Here is a 22,280-nt window from a genome sequence, read left to right on the forward strand (position 1 = left end):
ACAAGACCCACGAGACCGACACATTAAACCAGGGAGGTGGGAAAACCCCGTGTTGTATAGTAGGCCCTATCTGTCGAACTCGTGGGCTGTTTTTACCTATAGTGTCGAACTCATGGGCTTTATGTGCCTATATTATAGTGTCGAACTCGTGGACTGTATTCATGACTCGTGAGCTGTATGACTCATGGACCTGTTTTCATCGTCGAACTCGTGGGTTGTATGACTCGTGGGTGTCAATCTCGTGGGATGACCCCCAAATTTTTACCTCTGGCCAGTTTTTATACGTTTATTATTTTTATCTGGCACCAAGTAGAACACATCAGCGAATTTTGAGGAAAAATCGGAAAGTCCATATTTCAAAAGTTATGACTGATTTTTAAAGTTTTGATGCAGCCACACTTTGTGACGTCTTGTTTGGACAACGCTATAAAAGAAAGTATAAAAAATAAACATGCTTTCACTTCCTATAGCAAAATGAAAGAGGACATGAGCTACGATACCTCTTTTAGAAACATTAAAGGTAAAATAATATAGTCAGACAGTAATAGGCCTTATAACTCTATTAACCATTTCTATCTTAACTACATCCTCCCTTAGTTTCCTTTCTCCTCTTGGTTCATTTACGAGATAGGCATAAAACATTTGCAGGGTTTTTTCTATTATATCCTATGTATACCTATCACGATGCAGGGGGTCTGCGGGCCATGGGGGGAGGGGCTGTGCCAAGGGTCACTGTATACCCCGCCCTCCCCCCGCCTCCATTGATCGGAAGAATCTCCGGGCGGAACTGTTTGAGAGTCACGAGTTTTGTGATTTTAAATGTATAGGGCTTATATATAATATATATATACATACATATTTTCCTTTGTTGCAAAACACGAAGACAGCTGTAGGAATATCACATGCAAAGATGTTTGCTATTATACGTGTTTTGTCATCATCGTTAGTATAATACCCCTTTTGTTATCATTATTAAGCTTCACGGATACTTCATATTCATGTAGGTGCCCGCATTAGCCTTTATAGAATATAGCTGTTATCGTAAAGATAAAGGATATATAAAGTGCTCATCTTTTGCGGCTTCATTGTTTGTTTGTTTGTTTGTTTGTTTGTTTGTTTGTTTTTTGAAACTACACAAGGCAAAACGCCGGGTCAGAGGTACTGGTGCCGACATGACTTTAAAAATCCATAACAACAACAAATGTTCCATGTAAAGTAAACTGCTACGATACAGTTTCATATATCGTTTAATCTCTGTTATTCTTCACCTCTTTTTCTGATATTACCTTCTACTTGGCACCGTCCAAACGTGACCTATTTATCCATGAAGTATATGACAAATAATTAAGGTCAAGAAAACCTTGCTCTGTTTATTCACGTGCAATCATGAATATTTTCCCTCCTGAATAAACGAAGTACATGACAATTGTAATTACAACCTTGATACGCATTCACCTGTTTCAGGGCATTCCAATCACCCTGTGCCATATAGTTTTAGGAGTTTTCATCGAACAAGTACTCTTTATTCGGGGGAAAAAAACATTTTTTTTTTGTGCTTTGGCACACGATCGATGATTTTTGATAGTCTAGTGGAAAATCTGTGTTTAAGGTTAGTTATGTGAGATAATGTAGGGTATCAAAATATGTGAAACGTTTTTTTTTCCGATTAAAATAGACAATCTTGGTTCTTATTTTTCGATTAACCATACATCATAAAAGAAACAACTCCGCCATTCATATTACATGAGTGTTGTGTTACGGTTAGCTATTATAATTACATTGTGTTGCGCGAAATACAAATATAAAGTCATCAATGAACAGAAAAAAAAAAAGATGCCAATAAATGAAGCCCTTTCCGGTTCGCTAAGTTTTCTACCTTTCTTTCTCTCGCCGTCTACTATATATAGTATGATTGTAAAATACGAGTATTTACAAATGCTGCTGGCTTCGTATTCACGCTTTGAATAAAGGTGGAGGGAATGAAAAGAGCTAACGGGGGTGGATTGGATTGCCAGTGTCGTCAGCGTGTAGACGGAAGTTAAGTACGTTGGTGGTGTGCAATGCAGTGACGAGTCAGGCGTCAACTGGTGGTAGTTCCGTTTCGTTCAGCATGCATGCATGCTATCGATATGCGATGCGCGTGTGTAATAAACTTGTGAATTGAAAACTACGCTTTATACGCAACACGTAGCTGTGCTTGTGTTAACCCGATCCTATGAGGATAGGAAAAGCAGTCAACGCAATTTTTGAGTTTTCCGCCTTGGACGATCTTGACTCGCCAGAATAACACGATTTCTGTGGTCGGAATTTGGAATGCAAACAGATGGAAACATGACAGCATAGGTAAGTTTTATCTTTGGCAGAACTCAACGGTGTTTTATATTGGCTTTCCGAGCAGACGAGATAAGTAGACGGCCAGGCCAAACGTTATGCCAACCGCTTTGGCACAACTTGTATGCTGCTCTCTGCTACGCTACGGGAGCTAGAACACCTGTAGTGCTGTAGGAAGCACATGACGAAAAAACCGAAAAGCCTGCAGTGCAAACCAGTTCACTTTTTTTTTTTTTCCCGGTGAAGCAGGTTTCGGTAATAGGCTAAATAAGGCCGGCAGCGTGAAACCAGTTTCACTTCCTTGACCTGGACCTTGGCAGTATCCCGTCTAAATATTCTGTTTTGATAGACTTATCCCATTCAATTAAAGATGTCAGTGTAATTTACAAACAACATGACAATGATTTAACACTGATCACAAACTCAAATTGTAATAGAAACACTACATAAAAATACAAATTTCAGATGCAGTCAAGAGTGAATTCGTGTCTAGTCTTTCCTGTCTGCTTCTATGAGACTAATGTAATGTCTTGCAGATAATATCCTGCATTGCCTGTAACGTCGTTTGGATAGACACACGTTTTGGTAAAATCTAAGTCCAATGTTAGAATTTAAAGTTGACATTGTAAACGCTGTCCTCAAATGTGAATGGTTAGGCCTACTTTAGTTTGTGAAAAGCTGCCTTTGTGAAGTGGTTTAATACTACGACCAGCAGAGCACTGTTCATCGTGGCTGAGCATGTTGGCATTTAGTACTAGTACAGTGTATATTACTAGTATTTTGTACGTTGGTTATTTTGATATGATTGAGCTTTGAAATTAATTCATTTTTTATATCAATACGTAAAGATGTACTGTAGTTATGGGTAAACTCGGCCTAGCGGGTAAAGTCGGCCCCCAGCGCGCGCAGTACAACTACTTGTAACTGCGCGCGCTGGTGGCCGACTTTACCGCTAGGCCGAGTTTACCCATAACTACGGTAGGTTGATTGTTCAACTTGTGACAGGTAAAATTTGGTTCCTCCAATAATCCTTTACTGTCCGAATTGCTGAATTTTCTTGATACAATCAAGTCTATTACAATGTATACCGCTATGATATCTCTACACATCAGTTGCGTGAAATGAGCGATTTGGAACTTAGTATGCCCATGCACTAGTCGATCATCACCTGTACACTTAAGCATTGAAGACATTTCAACCCCAGGTGCACTGTTGTGAATGGGACCATGGGAACAGTTTGGATATGTGCAGGTTTAATGTCAGGTAAAGTTCTAAACTAGATATATATTCAACATTTATCCAGTTTAAATGCCAGCCTATTGCTGGTGACATAGGGCATTTGTAGAGGTGGCCTGAATTCATGTGTTTTTCTAGTTTGGTTATGTGCAGGTTTAAAGGGAACGTAAACCCCAAAGAGCAATGTGGATTGAGTGAAAGCAGCAACATTAGTAGCACACATCAGTGAAAGTTTGAGAAAATCGGACAATCGATGCAAAAGTTATGAATTTTTAAAGTTTTGGTGGTTGGAACCGCTGGATATGGAGACTACTATAGGTTATGACGTATGAGTGGACAACAATATAAAGAAATATGAAAAAAAATTCCACAAAAATTAATTTTTCATGAAAATTACAAATTCCATCAACTTGATACTGACATATGTTAAGGGTAGCAATTATTCCCCCTGCTTTCTGAAAGCGGTTAGTCAAGTGCTCTTTCATAATGCTAGAAAAGTGAATTTTTGTTGAATTTTTAAATATTTTCTTGTATTGTTGTCCACTCATACGTCATAACCTCTAGTACCGGTAGTCTCCTCATCCAGCGGTTCCAACACCAAAACTTTAAAAATTCATAACTTTTGCATCGATTGTTTGATTTTCCTAAAACTTTCACTGATGTGTTCTACTAATGTTGCTGCTTTCACTCAATCCACATTGCTCTTTAGTTCTAAACATCTATACAGTCTAAATGCCAGCCTATTGCTGGTGACATAGGGCATTTTTAGAGGTGCCTGAATTCATGTGTTTTTCTCAGGGTATGCAGATAGTGTGATATTAGGGAGTTTTCGATTGGGTGAACGAGAGGGTTGTGACTCCGAGCGCAAGTGTAAGTCAAGGCGGCACGTCTGTACGTTGACCCGCTGCTAAAACACATTTCGATTTTGGGCGTCACGTCGCGTGGCGTGTGCAGGAGGCAACCTGTGCCTTGGGTGCATTTATATGCGGAATTTGTGACTTGTTTCTGTACTTGTAATATCTATTTTGTCTTTGACTAGATGCCGAATAAGTATCCTGGGATGGATTTTGTGGATTTTAAAACATGATGCACGGTAAGGCTACTGTAAAGGTAAACGCACTGCACTAGGCTAAGCACCGAGATGTGATTGCGTACAGCATTACTTATAAATGCAAGTGTGGGACTACGGTATGCAGTTGCAAAGTGCGAAACAGTGAAAGCGGGCAAATAAATTAGGTAACAGAGGCTGCAGTTTGTATGTCAGCGCAGCTGCTGTGACGTATCAAGATCATAAGCTTTCATGTAATTAGAATATCTATCAATATTCTCTCGAAAGAAAAAGGAAAACAGGTGAACTGAGCACAGATTTCCCGAGAGTCATTGTGCTCTTTCGCATGATTTTCGTCTATTGCGAGAGGAGTGTGACGCATAGATAAGGTGGGTTGAGCGCGGCGCAACCGATTTGGGTGGACGGTGATAACCGGGGTGAACGCGTTTGAAAATTGTGCGATGAGCCGGGGGTCGACACTGACGCATGCGCAGTATGTAAAAACTATGTCATAACAGGGTGACGCCTGGCTCAATGTGCAAATCGAAAAGTCCTTATTCATTCAGGGTGCTCCCATGGTAGAGATAGTGGAGTGCCTCATTGTTAGCATGGTGGACAATGGTGCAGAGGATAGTTAGACAGAAAATCTGTTTGTTCGGAGGAGGTTTTTTTTCAATCATTTTTTTACTTTTACGGCTCTCCTCCATATAATGTGAAGCCAGATGCAGTCTCTGTGGAACATATCCCGATGACAAGATACAGACCGATCTTTGGGTCAAAACTAAAGTTAACCCATGTAAGATGGAAATGAAGTCGTTCAATCCCCTCAACTCGTCAGAAATAAAAACAGTTGAAAACACTGCATCCTCAAGAATCAAAGGGGAACCAGAGGGTCAAACCCAAATTGGAAATTAGCTTATATTGAACACAAAAATACATGCATTAGGTCACTACAAATTTGAACAGAATCAAGACAGTTTTTTAAAGAAAGGTGTGTAACTGCTACACAAGTGTATGTGTATGTAAGTAAAATGTGTAGCATTTGCATAGATGACAAGTCAGATTTGTTTCAATGGCTACATGTAGATACAATGCTTTTTGCGTCTTGTGCTGAGAATTTTAACTTTGTGATTACATTTGATTTTTCTAATGGAAGTAAACTTTCTAACTCTTGTCAGTGCAGTTGTCTGATCATCTTAGGTCTTAACATAACTTTTCTTCAAGGTATTCTATCAGAGTTGTGAAAAAAAATTGCAGAGAAAACTGGAATTATGGGCTGTGCATGCAAGTGATCCATGTTGTACGCTGGTAATCATGTAGAAATGGATAGGCCTACTCACCACTTCAGTGGGCAATTTTTGATGAAATCCAGCATGGCTTTTGGAAATAGCAACATTATACATATTTGACTGTGACATACACACATACGCGAAAATAACTGATAGTCAAAAACAGAAGAAAGAAGGACTCTTCCCTGAAAATACAATTTGTAAGTCACTCATGTATGGTATAGATTTGCTTATAATTGATTATTTCACAAAAGTACACGTACTTCACCCTCAATTTTAACATTTACTCGCTAAATCAGCCTGTTATGTACTTAAATGCCATGATCATTTGTTATGGCAGTTTACAGTAAATTAAGTTTTGTATCTAATGTGTTTCCCAACCTCATGTCAGTCCACTGACCCTTATTATGATGAATTAACAACTAATTTGTCAGTTTAAATCCATTCGATCTCTTCTCCCAGGCCATATTCTATTCTTATCATATCTTTCTCAATCTTTTCTCCTCTTTCTTTCAAGCTTGAAAGTTTTTCTTTCATGGGCAGCAATTAATAAGAGGGGGGAAAGAAGGGGGAGGGAGAAATCTATTGATTGAATAATTTGTGGTTGCTGTTGAAAGAGAGTCTAATTCAAAGTCATAAAAAACACCCTTGTAATGTAAGGTTAAGTTCCAGCATGTAAGCAAATTTTTCCTGTGTTGAAAAGTCTGGACTGTTTGTTGTATGTCTGACACACATAAAATTGAGCAGGTATAATGTAGAGCATCAGAACTTTGAGGATAGAAGTAATTTATATACTACGTGTATGTCACAGCAAAAAAGAAAAAAAGAGGGACATTGTAATCAGTTTACTCCTGTCATTAGTGTCTTATTCCATCAGTAAATATGTTTATATTTTAAATATGATAACTCATCAGTTACTAAACATGCTGATAAAGTTTATGAGATGAGAAGATAGAAAGAGGAGTTGCTTTGTTAATGATTTGCGAAAACAAAAAGGCAAATCTTTTAGTGTACATTATGTCCTACCACTGTGAAAAACAAATAAAAGAACCCCCCCAACTTTGTGTGATATCTACCATTGTTCCTTTAGACAAAAATATTGGGAATACTATAGAATAACTTGATTAACCATTTCCAGCTAATGATTTAAGAATTCCAGTGTGAATGCTCCCTATAGAATTCTGTTACAACATGAAATTTTCTGCACACATAATTGGACAGGAACAAAAAAGCAGTAACTATGTAAATGAGCTAATTTGCTGACATTGTACATGCTGTAAGGGCATCACACTTCACATGCCACAAGAATGTCATCAGGAGTTTACGCATACAATCCTGTACCTGTACAATTGTACTGTAAAAGTGGATATTATTGCGCGACTAATTTTCATGCTCGGCCGGTAAGAAGAGTTTCGCATGTTTTTAATTCCGTGGAATCAAGACATCAACTACTGGAACATACGGCAAGCAAAAATATTCATGTGCTTTTATTTTTGCGCTAGTTTCTGGTTGTGCGAAATATGCAAAAATTTCATCACTGCGAAAATGTCCACTTTTACAGTAGTTTACTTCATTTACTCTGCTCATTTTAATCAGACTGTGATTTTTGCTCAAATAGTTTATACATGCCTTTTATGATAGTGGGTTTACAGTAGATAGTGGGCCATGCGCAAGAAACTTTTCTAAAACAAACATTGTCTTTCGAAGATTACTGGAGATAGCACAATGAGAATGTGATATTAGCATGGAATGGAAGTTCCTTTGAGTGATTGTAGCAAACCATTGAAGTTATTCACATGCATCAAGGATATAATGTCAAAGCAGAACTAAAACTAGCACTAAAATAGCACAAAAATAAAAGCACACAAATATTTTTGATGGTTATATGTACCACTACTTATGTCTCCATTCCACATAATTAAAAACATGCAAAATTGATGTTAACCAGCCAAGCGTGAAAAATTACTCATGAGAAAATATCCACTTTTACAGTACAATTTTATATTGCTCATACAATTACACTACTGTAGTATAGAAGTAGCAGCACTAGATCATTCTGTTCACATTCATTGTCTAATTGTGGCAAATACCTTTTGCTACAGACAGGAGGCACACAAATACCGCTTATCACTTATCAGGGAATGTATTCAGACTTGTCAAGGTGCTAGTTCTCATTAACGGCATAATGGCTACTGCCAGATACTGTATTTACTTTCTGCAGATAAAACTCACCTTGAAAATGTTTACTCTCTTTTACTGAGCAGATAAAAAGTAAATGGAGAAGGGGGAGGGGGGGGGACTGTAGGTTCAATGGTTTGGTATCCTGTACATCCAGGAGGGCTTGTCTCATTGCACAGAAAAATGAAATTAGCTGAATCAACATGCTTGTCCCATTTGTACAAGTTTGTAAAGGATTACATTGTGTATGTCATTTCCCTCTGTCCACAAATCATTTGTGTAGAAATAATATTGACTCAAAGTGTGGTCTCACTGAGTTGAGACTCCTGCGCAATTGGAGACTACTTTGTTACTCAATGTTAGGCTAGTTGTTGAATTTCATTGACGAAAACAGACCCCCCCCCCCTGAAAAAGTATCATTTAGCACTTGTGATTGAAATCATTGTAAAGTTTTGCCATTCATGAAAACAGAACCCCCCCCCCCAGAAAAAAAAAAAAAAGAGATACAATGTATACTAGTGCTAGTTATTATTATTGTAAAGTTTTGGCAACTATGACAACAAGAAATACCGTAAAGCAAGATATTTTCACGGAATGACATTTCTGTGAATTGGAACTGATGGCTTTTTTCGTGGCATGAAGTTTTCGCAAATTGCCACTGGCATTCTATGCCCATTGTGTAGACAAGAACTTTCATGTGCATTTTACTATCGCAAATCATGGCTCTCGAGATATTCACAAAATTAAAATGCATGTGAACATTTCTTGTTTTGCAGTACCCCATGACATTGGATTGTCTTGTCATTAAGAATATCAAACCAATATGAAATGTCTGAGTGATATTAGTGTGGTTGTACCAATCCTTTATTGAGGAATAATTGATTTACTGGTAGTGCTGGAGCAATATGCAGGGTAAAGGACATTTATTCAATAATCCTGTGAATGCAGTTACAAGCTGTATAAGCTTAAAAAAGACATTTGTTAGAAAATTTGTGATGTTCAATTTATACGTACTTAAGAGCAGAATCATTGTACAATTGGTTTATAGCATGATAATGATATCAACAATGCTGCTTTCAGTAACCTTTCCTTTTCTTTTCTTTTTTAATGCATGTGTAGTTTTGTTGTTAAAGACCTGTCTCTCTTCAATCTTAATAGAAAGAAAATTTCACTATTTGAACTTCAGATGACTTTATCAGTTGAATTTAAATGCTATTATGTTGTAGCAGTGATGTTTGCTTTGCACTTCTATGACACACATATAAATGTCTTTTTTTTTGTTTGAGTGCTGGTGTGAATGATATGTGTGTATTGTTATGATTAGAAATTGTAAATGATACCAAACTTTACTCACGATTGAAATGCAAACAGCAGGTCAAAATGTGAGCTGTTAGAGCACAATTTGTTTACCCAGTTATACTCTTCTGAAAAGGAGATGTTTACGATGGTATTTGCAGTGTACATTGTGCCAGCATTTCTCCAATGATACAGTGACTTATTCAAAAATTCAAAGTAGGATGTGTCTGAACTTGAACATAGGAAGCGCATGCGTACAAAATACCCACAACTTGATTGAGTTGTAAATGTGGGGTTATCTGTCAAAGAGCAAATATGTACATCACACTTTGATTCATTACAGGATGCAGATTTGATGGAGGAGCATCACCAAACTGATTCTGACATAAAGTTGTTCTTGAGTACACAACATAGTTCTTGAGCATTAGCTTGAATGTGGAAACACTGTTTTAGGTGATTTTCAAATGAAAAGTCACAATCTTATGATGCTTCATTTTTAATTAATGCAGTCAAATTACAGTTAAAGTTTGATTATTTTTAAAATTTGGCAAAATAACTGATTTTGTTTCTGATGCTTCTTACGAGTAATGTTAATGATTTTCTAAAGTAAAGTTAAGAGTGATATCAAACAAACTGTATGTAACAAATGGTAATTAGCATGTGTCTTAGCAGGAACTGCAATGTTAATGAATGTTGAAATCAAGCAAAGTAATTTTTTCCTATTATGTGGTATATGGCATGTGGCGCAGTGACCGATAGATAGGGAAATACTGTACCCCATATAAAGTTGCAAATTAGGACATTAAGGCAATTTTATGAGTGGTTGAATATGTGATCGAGAAGTACTGTGATAGAATGAAAAGTAAAGCGGTGTCCCTTTTCAGGACAAAATCAATTGTATCTGTGAATTCCCACCATGGAGACAATGTACAGGGCCTTTGTGTTATGGTGTTTATTGGGTTTTTTTTTGTGGGGGGGGGGGGGGGGTGATTGATTCAGCAAATTTATATCATTCAGCTTGTGATATCTGTAAAATTAAAACACTGCAGAATATACCACACGCTGGTATATAGTGTGGGTGACAATGATGGCCAGTCAATCAATACTCTGGTACAGGCCAGTCAAGAAAACATGCTAAAAACACACAAGCAAAAGAAAAGTGCTTTGTATTTTCTCATATAATTACATTGTATGTGGTAAAATCTCAGCTGATTGGTATGGTTCATTGTAAGTGGAAGAAACTGAAACTACTCTTCTCATCCTTGTTTACGTGGTGCGCACCATGAGAGATATAATATTGCATCAAGTTTTGATACAGTATCTGAGTTCATGACATATTGAATTTCTACGATACAAATCATAATGTACATTAGTAATATCTTTTGACACAGCATGAGTAAAAATTATCTTTGAATGTAGCCTAGTGTAAAGCTATTTGAAGAGCTTTGTAACATTGTGTAAATCTATTCTCAGTCGGGGAGATGTCTCAACATCTGATCAGTCCCCGTAACTTGTACCTCAACGGACAAAAAAAAACGGTTTGTGCTCTCACCAAAAAGGCGACTCCATCAGGGCAACGTCTGATATTTCTCCAAACAAGGTGACAACTCATTTGCTCGGAAGTCACTGGGACTTCCCTGAAACATCTTCTCAGTTGTAGAGACGTCTCCACAACATCTCTACATCAGTGCTGGTCAGTCTCCGTGGGTCTTGGCATGGTAGTGGGCTGCAGAAACATCTCGGAGACGTATCCGAGACCAGCCAGAGACTGGAAAAAGTGTGAAAAAAAAATGAACATGTTCAATAATACCCCACAACTCCTTGGAGCTGTGGCTAGTCTCAAGATGTCTTGGTGATATTGTAGAGATTTGAGTTGCCACCAAGTTGCCATGCATACCCCGTTTTATATACTGTGGGCAAAATTTAGAGCATCCTTGAGAAAGTTCAAAAGCCTGCTCGAAAACGCGTCTTTTTGTCTGTTTAGATATATACTGCTTGGACCGCTCACCCAAAAATGGCCCCTGACCGGCTCCATTTTCATGGTAACAAACTTTCTTTCTGATAAATGGCACAGGCTTTAGAATTCCTACATAACTGCAAACGTTATAGAGTGTGAAAGTGTGTAAGTTGTGCACTGTTTATCAGCGGTTGTCAGTCATGATGGCTGGTTTGTATATAATGTTTGTTGCCGATTACCTTCATTGATTATTTTCCAGATCGGCAAAAAAGCTGCTTCTTGAAACCCATAAGCCGAAATTTACAAAGATGGTTTAAATGTAAACCATGGTTTGTGCAAATTTCTTCTGCATAAAAGTACATATTGACAGTTTGTGTACACCAACAGACGTCAAGTAACAAACATGGATTGATATGCGCATGTCAAAGATACGCCCATTTCACGCATATTTTAGACCATGATCTACATTTGTACCATGGTCTCAGTTTAAAGGTAGGGAATCCCATTTGCACGCCTTAAATGAAGAGTTGTATAAATACAGTGGTATGTTGAAGAGAATATCATTTTAGAAACTCCCATAAAGTATTGAAAGTGGAAGGTAACATTTAGTACATTTTTTTGACGGTTAGATTTTGAATTGAATTGTTTTCGGGACTCACCGTAAATTCCAGTACATTACTAGGCTACCTTTGCAGACCCATGTACTGCATGTGTGTCCATCATGTATATTTTGTGAAGAAAGTTCATCAACACTTACAAACATTTCTATATACATTCTTACCACACACTCTATATGTTATTACATCAGCTCTTGTACTTTTAGATTTGTGTTTATAGATCACAAATACAGAAGAATGTAACAAAAAGGCTTAAGTGTGGCTGACACACAGAACTACTGAGTAGTTGAGTTTTGTGCATTATTCAAATTTTAGATAACTGTTGACATCCAAATTTCTAAGCAGTGGCCTAAGCAAGTCCCCTGAGGTTCATATTTAATGTTTTGCTGCATTTTGGGAGGTCTGTAAAAGGTATCCCCTAGCTTTAAATCACCTTCGTGAATTCAAGCCACAGTGTTTATGGTGCGGTTGATGCCCTTTGAGACTGCTATAGGAGGCTCTGAAACCACCCCCTCTAGGTGGTTTCAGGATCTGATCGGATCTCCTATTCTGAATTCTGTCTGTTTATACGGAGCTGAAAGGCTGCTTGAGGCTCCTTGAGGAGGCCTCAGAACCTGATTTTGCTTCTAAAGTATACCTTTGGTAAATGGGATACTAATTTCCAGGCCAATGAGATACCCACTTAAGTCTTAGCAAAATATCGCTGTGTAGCAGTACAGTTTACCCGAGAATTTAGTGGCTACTTTAATAGCTGATTCTGAACTAAATACAGTTGATAGTAGCTTCATTTTGCTGAAACTGGCAGTAATTCTTGACCTAGTCCATGTTTAGAGCTGAAAAATTACCATGAGTGCCAGTAATGGAAATGCTAAGCATGTCTTTCTTCCATATTTCTGTGTCTTCTATTGTTTCTATTTCTGCTTTTAACTACCACTTCTAATACTGACATTTTATTTGCACCACCTTCTACTGATCCTACAACAATAATTCTCCTTCTCAGCTGTGTTTCCTTCTTTTCCTCTTTCTTCTATTTCTTTCATTCCATCTTCATTGTATCATTCAATTTTAGTCATTCTTGCCAATTAAATGGTTCAAGGCATGCCTGAAATTATGCATTAATGCTTGAACACCCCTAACATCAGAAATGACCAGGCAGTCATTTGCTGAAATTTCTGGAGGAAGGGATATTATTTGACTGCACCTGTTGAACTTTGAACTTTAAAATGCCATTGGAGGTGGTCATTCAGTGTGATCATACAGTGTACATATTTACGGTATGTTCAATTGTATGCTTACACAGGTCTTGTCCAGAGATACAGCTCATCTTCAGTGCAGCTGTTGATATCTGCCACACCCACATCCTTATGCATGCATAATCATTTTGGTCGTAAACACTTCTTATAAATGTCACCTTACACTATTAACTGATATGACTGTAGATTATAATGCAGTAGTAAATTGTGCCATGGACATTACATGCAGAACAGAACTAAATTTAACCCAATTACATGCAGGACTTTAGAAAAACATTCATTTTAAGATAGAGATGAACAAGATATTTGACAGTGTGTAATGGACCTTCTGCTCAAGATGTTATAGACAGAAGTAACCTGAATTTCAACCAACCCTGTGTGGTACAATATCATTTTCAATGTAGAGATATTTTAGTGTTTGTCATGATTCTGTTGTAGAAGATAGCTAAAGTAGAAATTAACTAAATTTAACCAGCAGTGTATGATAAAGAATATCACTTTTGTTTTTAATTTGAAAAAAAAAAGAAGGTTTTGCCAAGCATGATGATTTTTAAGGAATCCTCAAGCAACTGTTGGAATGACAGAGGAAACATTCTCCATTGTAAGTTGTTAAGAATGCCTTTTTTTTTTCTATTTTATACACAAATATATGTATGTGCAACCTATGTACAGTCTGTTCAGTGGAGGTAACAATGTATGGGAATGTGGGATGTATTGCTGGCAACTTAGTCTGGATGATGAAGTATTAGAAGATACAACGATGTATGTGTACATGTACAGATATGTGTGTGCACTTGAGATTAGATTCGTATTAATTACTGGGTATGTCAAATATGACTTAAAGGTCAATGATACATATAAGGCTATAATTCTTTTCCAACGTGAAATAATCACAAGGTTGTCCGATTAAAACAAATAATAATATTAATAATTGAAAAAATATACAGTTTGTCGATTCATCACTACCAGCACAGCACAGGAACCAATAGAACATTAAATGTTGATTTAAGGTAAAACTCTATATTTATATATGGCAAACAACAACATCCCTGTAAATGCTTTGATATTTCATAAAGATTTATACAACACCTACAAAGAATGTAGCTATCCGATCAGTTGATTGCCCATCACATGACGTTCAGACAAAAGTACCATTGCACACTGTGGCTGTAAGCCACGCAATTTTGTTTGAGAACAAAAATAGATAACTCATGTGTTCCATTATACGGCTCTGATGTCACAACACTTGCCATGTGTACTCAACAATTATGTACTGTATACACCAATATTTTCGCGTACAGATATTTTCGCGAATCACGGTATCAGTGGCATTTTCGCGTGTTGTTAAATTCGCGATTGATACTAGTCGGGTCTACTGCCGCGCCAAGCCCGAGAAACACGTTCAAACACTTGCCAACGTACATTGTACTTGTAACGTTTTTTCCATTTGCATGCGAATTGTGACTTCCCAAACATGACAATAGAAAAGACACAGTAGAAGATTTATAAAATGAAATAATAATTACGGGAACTTACAGTGAGACAATCACATACGGCATTCACAAGTACCTACCATGTTGCAACAAATAGATGTAGACTACAAAGTTTCAGAGCTGCGCTAGCACTAGCGAAAGTTTTACATGCATCCCTAGGCCTCACGCACCCAACCACATCGAGCCGGTGTTCGTTCGCGTAGGGTAACGCAGCATGGAGATCGCACATTATTTTAAATGCATGTTTATCATCGTACTGCACCGTAGCGTACTATGTAGTATATGATGCCAGCAGTTGCAGTACTCAGTACTAGTGTTTGTACGTACTGGCCGGTGTGCTGTGACAGCCGCGCGCGCTGGTGGTCCGGCCAGCGCTTGTAATCAATTTGTACATAAGGTATGACGGGGTAATATTTTCGCTTGTCTTTAATTTCGCGATCAGCCCAAAGCTCGCGAAATTGGCGAAAATAAAACCCTCGCGAAAATAACGGCGTATACAGTACTTTTGTCACTCATTCTGTTTTGTAAGCAACTTCAAACGATCGGTTTCACGTACATACATACGTTTGTAGTAAATATATGTAGAGTGAAATTTGCGTTGTGATTGGTTGGAGTGCATCACGTGATTGTGCAAAAACTTTGGTATAGTGAACGGCCGTGCCACTGTACCGAATGCTTACAGTGCGCCTTCGCTTTATGTACGCAGAGATTTGTGCATCGAGGGATGTAGTATAGAGTGCTTGACGCAGAATGTAGCAGTTTAATACGCGAATCTGCTCTGTGCATGTAATAAGCATACACCGCTGTACTAGCGTCGCGCTGTACATAAACAAGGTTGCGATTAACTCTGCATGCAAGAAATCAGTACAGTGAGTGTAATGTTAGATTAAGGGCCTAGACCTACGGAAAATGCAGATCGAGGGGGACCTATTTACCATACAATTAGGGCACGTTCTACTGATGCACCAGTACAAAATTGGCAGCGCATTTGGCCACGCTCTGGAGGTGGTCTCGGCTGCGGCCGAGCAGCGGCCGAGCCCGGCCTTTTCTCAGTGTAAACGCAAACTGGGCCAAATGCACGGCCAATTTTAGTCTGGCTTCCAAACCCTCTGCCTGTACTATTTCGATATTCAGGATATTAACCCCCTCAACGTCTAAAAATAGTATAATTTAAGGTGGTTTTGTCCTGCAAAGGATTTTTTCCTTCGGCAAAGGCCTTTGCCTGAACGGCGACTTCGTCGCCACGGAATTCAGTTGGCAAAGGGTCTGAAAACCAGACAATACCAAATTTCGTTTGTTTACAAGCAGTGCACCACTACGACAAAATATTGAAAGGTTTGATCAAAAGCGCGGCCGAGCCCGGCAGTGTAAACAGACAAAATTGCAGGGCTCGGCCTCGCAATTGAGGTTGGGCTCGGCCGCGGCTCGGCCGCGGCTCGGCCGCGGCTCGGCCCAGCCCCGCACTGTAAACGGGGTCCAAGAGAATGGCTGGTCATGCAATGAGACATGAATCCATTGTCTCCCTATTTTTAAGTGGTGGTATCAAACATGGGATCAAAAGGAATTAAGAGTGTTAATGTTATGACTCCATCTTTTGAACCTCCTTGTACACGCGTAATGTAAAGTAAATATTGCAATTAAATAGTGAATACCGTATATCCATAGTGATGCTGCAATATTGTCCAGTACATGTATGTAGTATCAGCATACAGAAAATAAATTATGTTATACACAGTGGATAGTGTCTTAACACGGAAATCAGTGTACCAACATGTACCTTTATTCTGCAATGCAAGGAGAAAAAACTGCAGATCCCATCCACTCATATCTTGTCCCTCTGAATTAATGCATAATGAATGGTCATTCATTCCATGGACCTTTCTCTTTGCTGATAATGGAGTAAGACCCGTAGATATCTGGTGTAGTCGATCAATATCTGGATGATCCTGCAGCAGCTGAAACCATATTAAGTATGTGTGTCTGTGTCTGCATGTGTTTGTGTATTGTATAAGCAGGCATACATTCAGTCAATGATGAATTCTTATCACCTTTACCCCAAAAGGGAGGGGGGGGGGGTGGGTGGGAGATTATAGCCAAGGAAGTACTGTATACGCTGTTATTTTTGCGCACATATATATTCGCAAATGAGGTCACAGACATTTTCGACGAGATGTGATTTTCGCAAATTGACACAGAGGCCATCATTAGTGCACTATTACCCTCGCGCATGGTGACATTTTCATGTGTTATTAAATTCGCCGTTTAACTGTGATTCGCGGTATTTGCAAAAATACCAGCTTAAATACAGTATTGTCCAATTTTACCCAAACTTTCACTGGCTCAATGTGTTCTACTAATGTTGCTGCATTCACTCAATCCATATGTATATGAAGGTGGACTTGTCCTTTAATCTCTTTTTAGTTAATGCATATCGCTGAATTGAAAACATTCTATTCTCTCATGGTCTACTCAAGTTTTGGTTTAAAAGCAAATGCATCTCACATATACATACAAGTGCATTGTACAAGCATTAATAATGACCCTCTTTTAGGGCTTGTAGTTACTGTATTTAGCTGTTAGTTTCGCGAATGAGGAGGTCACAAACATTTTCGCAAGATGTCGTTTTTCGCAAGTCGACGCCGACGCTAACGTAAATATGCATTATTGCCCTAGCGCATGGCGACATTTTCGTGTGTTATTAAATTTGCAAAAATTCAACCTTCGTGAAAATAACAGATTACAGTATTTACTGATGAAAGCCTTGAAAGATAACCTTAGTTTTCAAACAAAAATATCCCCTAATCATTGTGAGCAATAAGAGGTAAACCAGCCATAGCCATGTAAAGTATAATTTGATTTCTGTTATCAAGACAGTTCCTCCCTGTGATTACGTGACACAGATGTGAACCTTCAAGATGTATTGTGCATAATATTTGAATGATAGAGTCTATTTATTAGAGCTTTGAAAGCTTTACGGTTACACACCACCGGCATGATGTTCTTCTCCATTCAGTTCCACTTACAGTGTAGTTTATTCAGATATTGCAATTTTTTTTTCAACCTTCAAATTGAATATTCTTTATACTGCAAAATGCTGAAGAGGTATAATTTATTACATATTGTAAACTTTACAACTAAAATTGTATTAAACTCTTCAGCATGTTTGTACGTAAATTGAACACCATTAGTCCCCCCCCCCCCCCATTTAATTCTTCCCCCTATATTCATATGCATGATAACATCTTGCAATCCTTGAATTGTTGTCAGCACAAGTATTATGAGACAGACAATTATTACCATACAAGAATTTTTAATATTGACATCACATTATGACGGCATTCCCCCACTGATGCAGCAACTGAATTTCTAAGAATTTCTGCCCACAGATTGTTTTGTTCATGGTTTTGGCTTTAAATGCAACTAGAAACTGATAATGGAAAAAAGATCATCCCAGGATTGTTATTGAGGACAGTGTTACATGTAGTTGCACATCAAGACCCTGTAAACTGAAAGTGTGTTAACCTCAAAATTCTGCATATGATTTGCATTTATTGAGTTCATGTGCAATATCATACGTCACTTTCAGGGGCATTCACTACATAATCAGGGGTCACCATGGCAACAATGCTCTAGCCATGGGTATAGTGTGTCATAAAAGAATATTAAAGCAACAAATGTAAGGTCCTTCTTTATTGTTATTTGCATTATTATCATTCGAGACCCTGAGTGTGCCTCATGGAGAGATTCTCATTACATGATTGTAGTGGTATGATTAGAGCAAGAACACATAATTGAAACTGAAAGACAATTTGTAAAAAGATCACTGATGAAATAAAATAATGGAAGTCGTATGACAAGGCAGGTGGTAAACATTTTGTATGTGAATCAGTCCTTGTAAGAGACATCTGTATATAATGATATGCAACTACACTGTACATGTACCTCAATTGCTTTTTGCATAGAATATCATTCATATCATTTTTTTTTCATAGAAATGGATAATTTATTTCATTCTTTCACTGAACATCAAAAATAATTGTTGTCACATCTGCAAAATAACAGGGAATTGAGTTCTGCTTCAAATTAAAGAAAAATATTGTGCTTCTACATTTAAACTAACTTGAGAGAAAATTTGGGTGTTATTAGCATTGACGGACTGAACAGTTGGTATGCACTAAGTTATGTGACTTGCAGAAAGCGAAGAAGTGTCTCTGTGGAGAAATTATGTCATTTATCACAGCCAAACCCGCATGTCATATTTTGCATTGTTCACCATCACATTGATAGAACATCCTTCTCATACATAGTTTAATGAGTGAAAGCAATTATAAGTAATCTCCTACTCACCAGCAGTAATGCATAGAATTTCTATCCTAATTTGTGCTGCCACGGTAATTTCAGGGATACTTCTACAGCACTTTAGAGTACATTGTAAGAGTGAAATTACAGGAAAGGATTAAATGGATTTGATTACATTGGAAAATGTGGGGGTTTCTTTGTTTTGTTTTGCATATAAAGTATAGCTTATTCAAATTTGTGGTGGGGTAACATGGGCTGACTTTTTTTTTTTATCTGTATAGTTTAAGTTTTTTTTGTAACATCCATGTCTGAGTGTGATGTTTGAAATTGTGCTCATAACATACATATTTATGAAAATGTTGATAATTTTTCGAGTATTGTGTGTGAAATAGTGCAAAGAAAAAAAATAACCTATGTAAATTGTTTTTGTTGTTGTTGTCATTTTGACATTTTCCTTTGGTCATAGGTTTCAAGCACTTTAAACTGAATGTTATTCTGATGCTTTAAGCTTTCATGTAAACTGCATGTGTAGGATTGAATTTGGGCAGTATCAAAATGCTGAAAAATCTGAAAAAGTGACTGAAAGGGCACATAAATTGTCCAAATTTGGTATGAAAAAAAGTAAAAAAATTTATGAAAAAGAAATGAAAACAATTTTTGTTTTAAACCTGATGTTGGTAATATCTCAATGAGTAAAATCTTAAGTATTAACTATTGAGTAATGCCAGAAAATAACTGGTGCTATTCCTTCAATGAAATGTCACTGGAATCATGCAGTATAATTTTCACAGTTGCACATAATCCAAATGGTTTATAATTACATTGGCCATCAAAATCTTTAATAGTGACAGTGTTCTCTCATGGCTGATTAGACATGCAAGCAGATTGAATGACATCTTCCAACAGAATCGCACAGCTCTTACTGTACAAAATTTACATTAAGCAAGCAATCTAAAGCAGCATACTGACTTTCTGTAGTTGTACTGTGACAGGCAAAAAGAGCCATTGCCTCTAGAATTTCTCAAATCAGTCTCTCTGAATACAATGTATATCAAACTGCTTGAATTGTGCTTTGAGCAATACAGATATAGGCGTGTCCACCTTGCACAGTTGTTTGCGTGTGCAGAAAACGAGAGCCATGTCATGCTTAATTTTGTAAAGCTGAAAGAGAGGAAAGTGAGTCAGGTAGGCAAAACACTAAAGATGCCTTTCACTGAAGATGAGAGTTGCTCGTTTCTCTTCCTACTTTTACCATTTCATCTTCCTGACTGTATCCCTTTTTCTGTAGCCTTGATTCCGGACACAAAACATTTTTTTTTTTCTTTAATTCCCATAATGATCAGCAATGATAGAACATTTGTGTGTGTGTTTGCTTAATTCAGTGGTGGAAATCCCAGTGTTTCCAATGTGGATTATGGGATGAAATCTCACAACTTGATATACAATGCACATGTACACTATAGGAGATTAATCGATTTACATCTCTGCCTTTCAATTGATAAATAGGATGATGGCATTTAAGAACAGAAAAGTGCACTGTTAATGTGGAATTCACTCCAAATATAAAGTCAGACCTCAATTGTTCGGCCCTCTCTTATCCTGAGTTCTCTATCATTCAGACTTGTTTGCCACGCCATTAAAGATAATATGAAGTTTTGGTACCTCAAAAGTTTCCCTCAGTTTCCTCATCTTAGTTTGTGTTTCAGGTTAAAGTACCTTTCATATAACTAACACTGTGAGACTTACTCGCCCCAAAGTGCTCTCATGTCTTAGTAATCATGCAATAATGGTTTCGTACAATATGTGTATATTGATTGTCGCGGTACCGCGTCGAGTCAAACTAACGGCTTGTTCGAATTTTTCAGAGCCCGCTCTGCTCTGGTACGAAACCATTATTGCATGATTACTAAGACATGAGAGCACTTTGGGGCGTGTAAGTCTCACAGTGTTAGTTATATGAAAGGTACTTTAACCTGAAACACAAACTAAGACAAGGAAACTCAGGGAAACTTTTGAGGTACCAAAACTTTATATTATCTTTAACAGGGGTGGATCCAGGAATTCTGTAAAGGGGGGGGGGGGGGGGGGGAACTTATATTTCTGGTGCCACTTCCGGGTTTCATTTTATTTTTTATGCCTCCGCCATGAAGCGGTGCCGGAGGCATTATGTTTTCGGGTTGTCCGTCCTTCTGTCCGTCCGTCCGTCCGTCCTTCCGTCCGTCCGTCCGTAATTAATTTTGTGGACAGCATAACTAAAAAAACCGTTTCAGGTATCCTAATGAAACTTGGCTTGTATGTTTATTAGGGAGTGAAGTTGTGCCTATCAACTTTTGGGTGCACATGCTCAAGGTCAAAGGGTCAAGTTCAAATGCTTAAAATTTCACTATTTCCCCCATATCTAAGCAATGCCGGAAGATATTTTCTTGAAACTTAGTGTATACATGTATTACCCAATTATGATTCCCTGGTGAAAGTTTAGGGTCATGACGTCAAAGGTCAAAAGGTCAAGTAGAAATGTCAAAATTTCACTTTTTTCTCCGTATCTTGGAAATTGTTCAAGGTATCTTCATGGAACATAGTATATATGCATGTACTGACTGGCAGTGATTATCTAGGGAATTTGGGGTTTATGGGGTCAAAGGTCAAGTGCAACACTTCAAAATTTTACTATTTCCCTCATGCAATGCCAGCAGGATTTTTTTTTTTTGGAACATGGTGTATACATGCATGTATTACCCAATAGAGTTTCTCTGGGAAGTTTTTTTTTTTTTTTTGCCAAAAAGGTCAAAGGTCAAAAGGTCAAAGATCAAGTGAAAGTGCTGAAATTACTTCTTCCTCTATATCTCGGAAGTGGCTCAAGTTATCTTGAAACTTAGTACATATTTATGCATGTTCTGCCCAACAGTGATTCTCTTATGAATTTTAGGGTCAAAGGCCAGATGAAAATGGTAACAATTTACTATTCAATACAGAAATTGCACTTTATCTCCATACCTTGAAAATTACTCAGTGCATAAACTTATGAAAGGGTCAAAGTCAAATTAAAGTCCTCAAATCCCCATGACAAATACATGCTCTCCTATTCATCCTATTAAACCTAGGTCAAGGAAGGTGAACATTCAACATATTTGTGACTAACATGTCATTTTGATATTTTGCCAATTTTGTGAAAATGTAATCACACATTGTCCACATGTACTATAGACCTATTAGGAGAATCATGCATTATGGCGGAGGCATACCAGTCGCCATATCGACATTTCTAGTTTCTTTTTATGTCTTT

The 22,280-nt window shown here is 37.7% G+C and overlaps 1 protein-coding gene across 1 annotated transcript in view; it reads left to right on the top strand.

Moving 5' to 3' along the window:
- Nucleotides 1–2,192: 2,192 nt before the first annotated feature.
- The window catches only part of LOC139745640 (uncharacterized), a 118,467-nt gene continuing 98,379 nt past the window's right edge, over nt 2,193–22,280 (top strand). The window contains exon 1 of the mRNA XM_071656039.1: nt 2,193–2,343. The gene's annotated coding sequence lies outside the window, so the exon portion shown is untranslated. The remainder of the gene's footprint in view (nt 2,344–22,280) is intronic.

The sequence above is a fragment of the Diadema antillarum genome, unplaced genomic scaffold (genome assembly GCF_040938485.1).
Source record: "Diadema antillarum isolate AM-2024a unplaced genomic scaffold, OU_Dant_1.0 seq00001280_RagTag, whole genome shotgun sequence".
Classification (NCBI taxonomy): Eukaryota; Metazoa; Echinodermata; class Echinoidea; order Diadematoida; family Diadematidae; genus Diadema; species Diadema antillarum.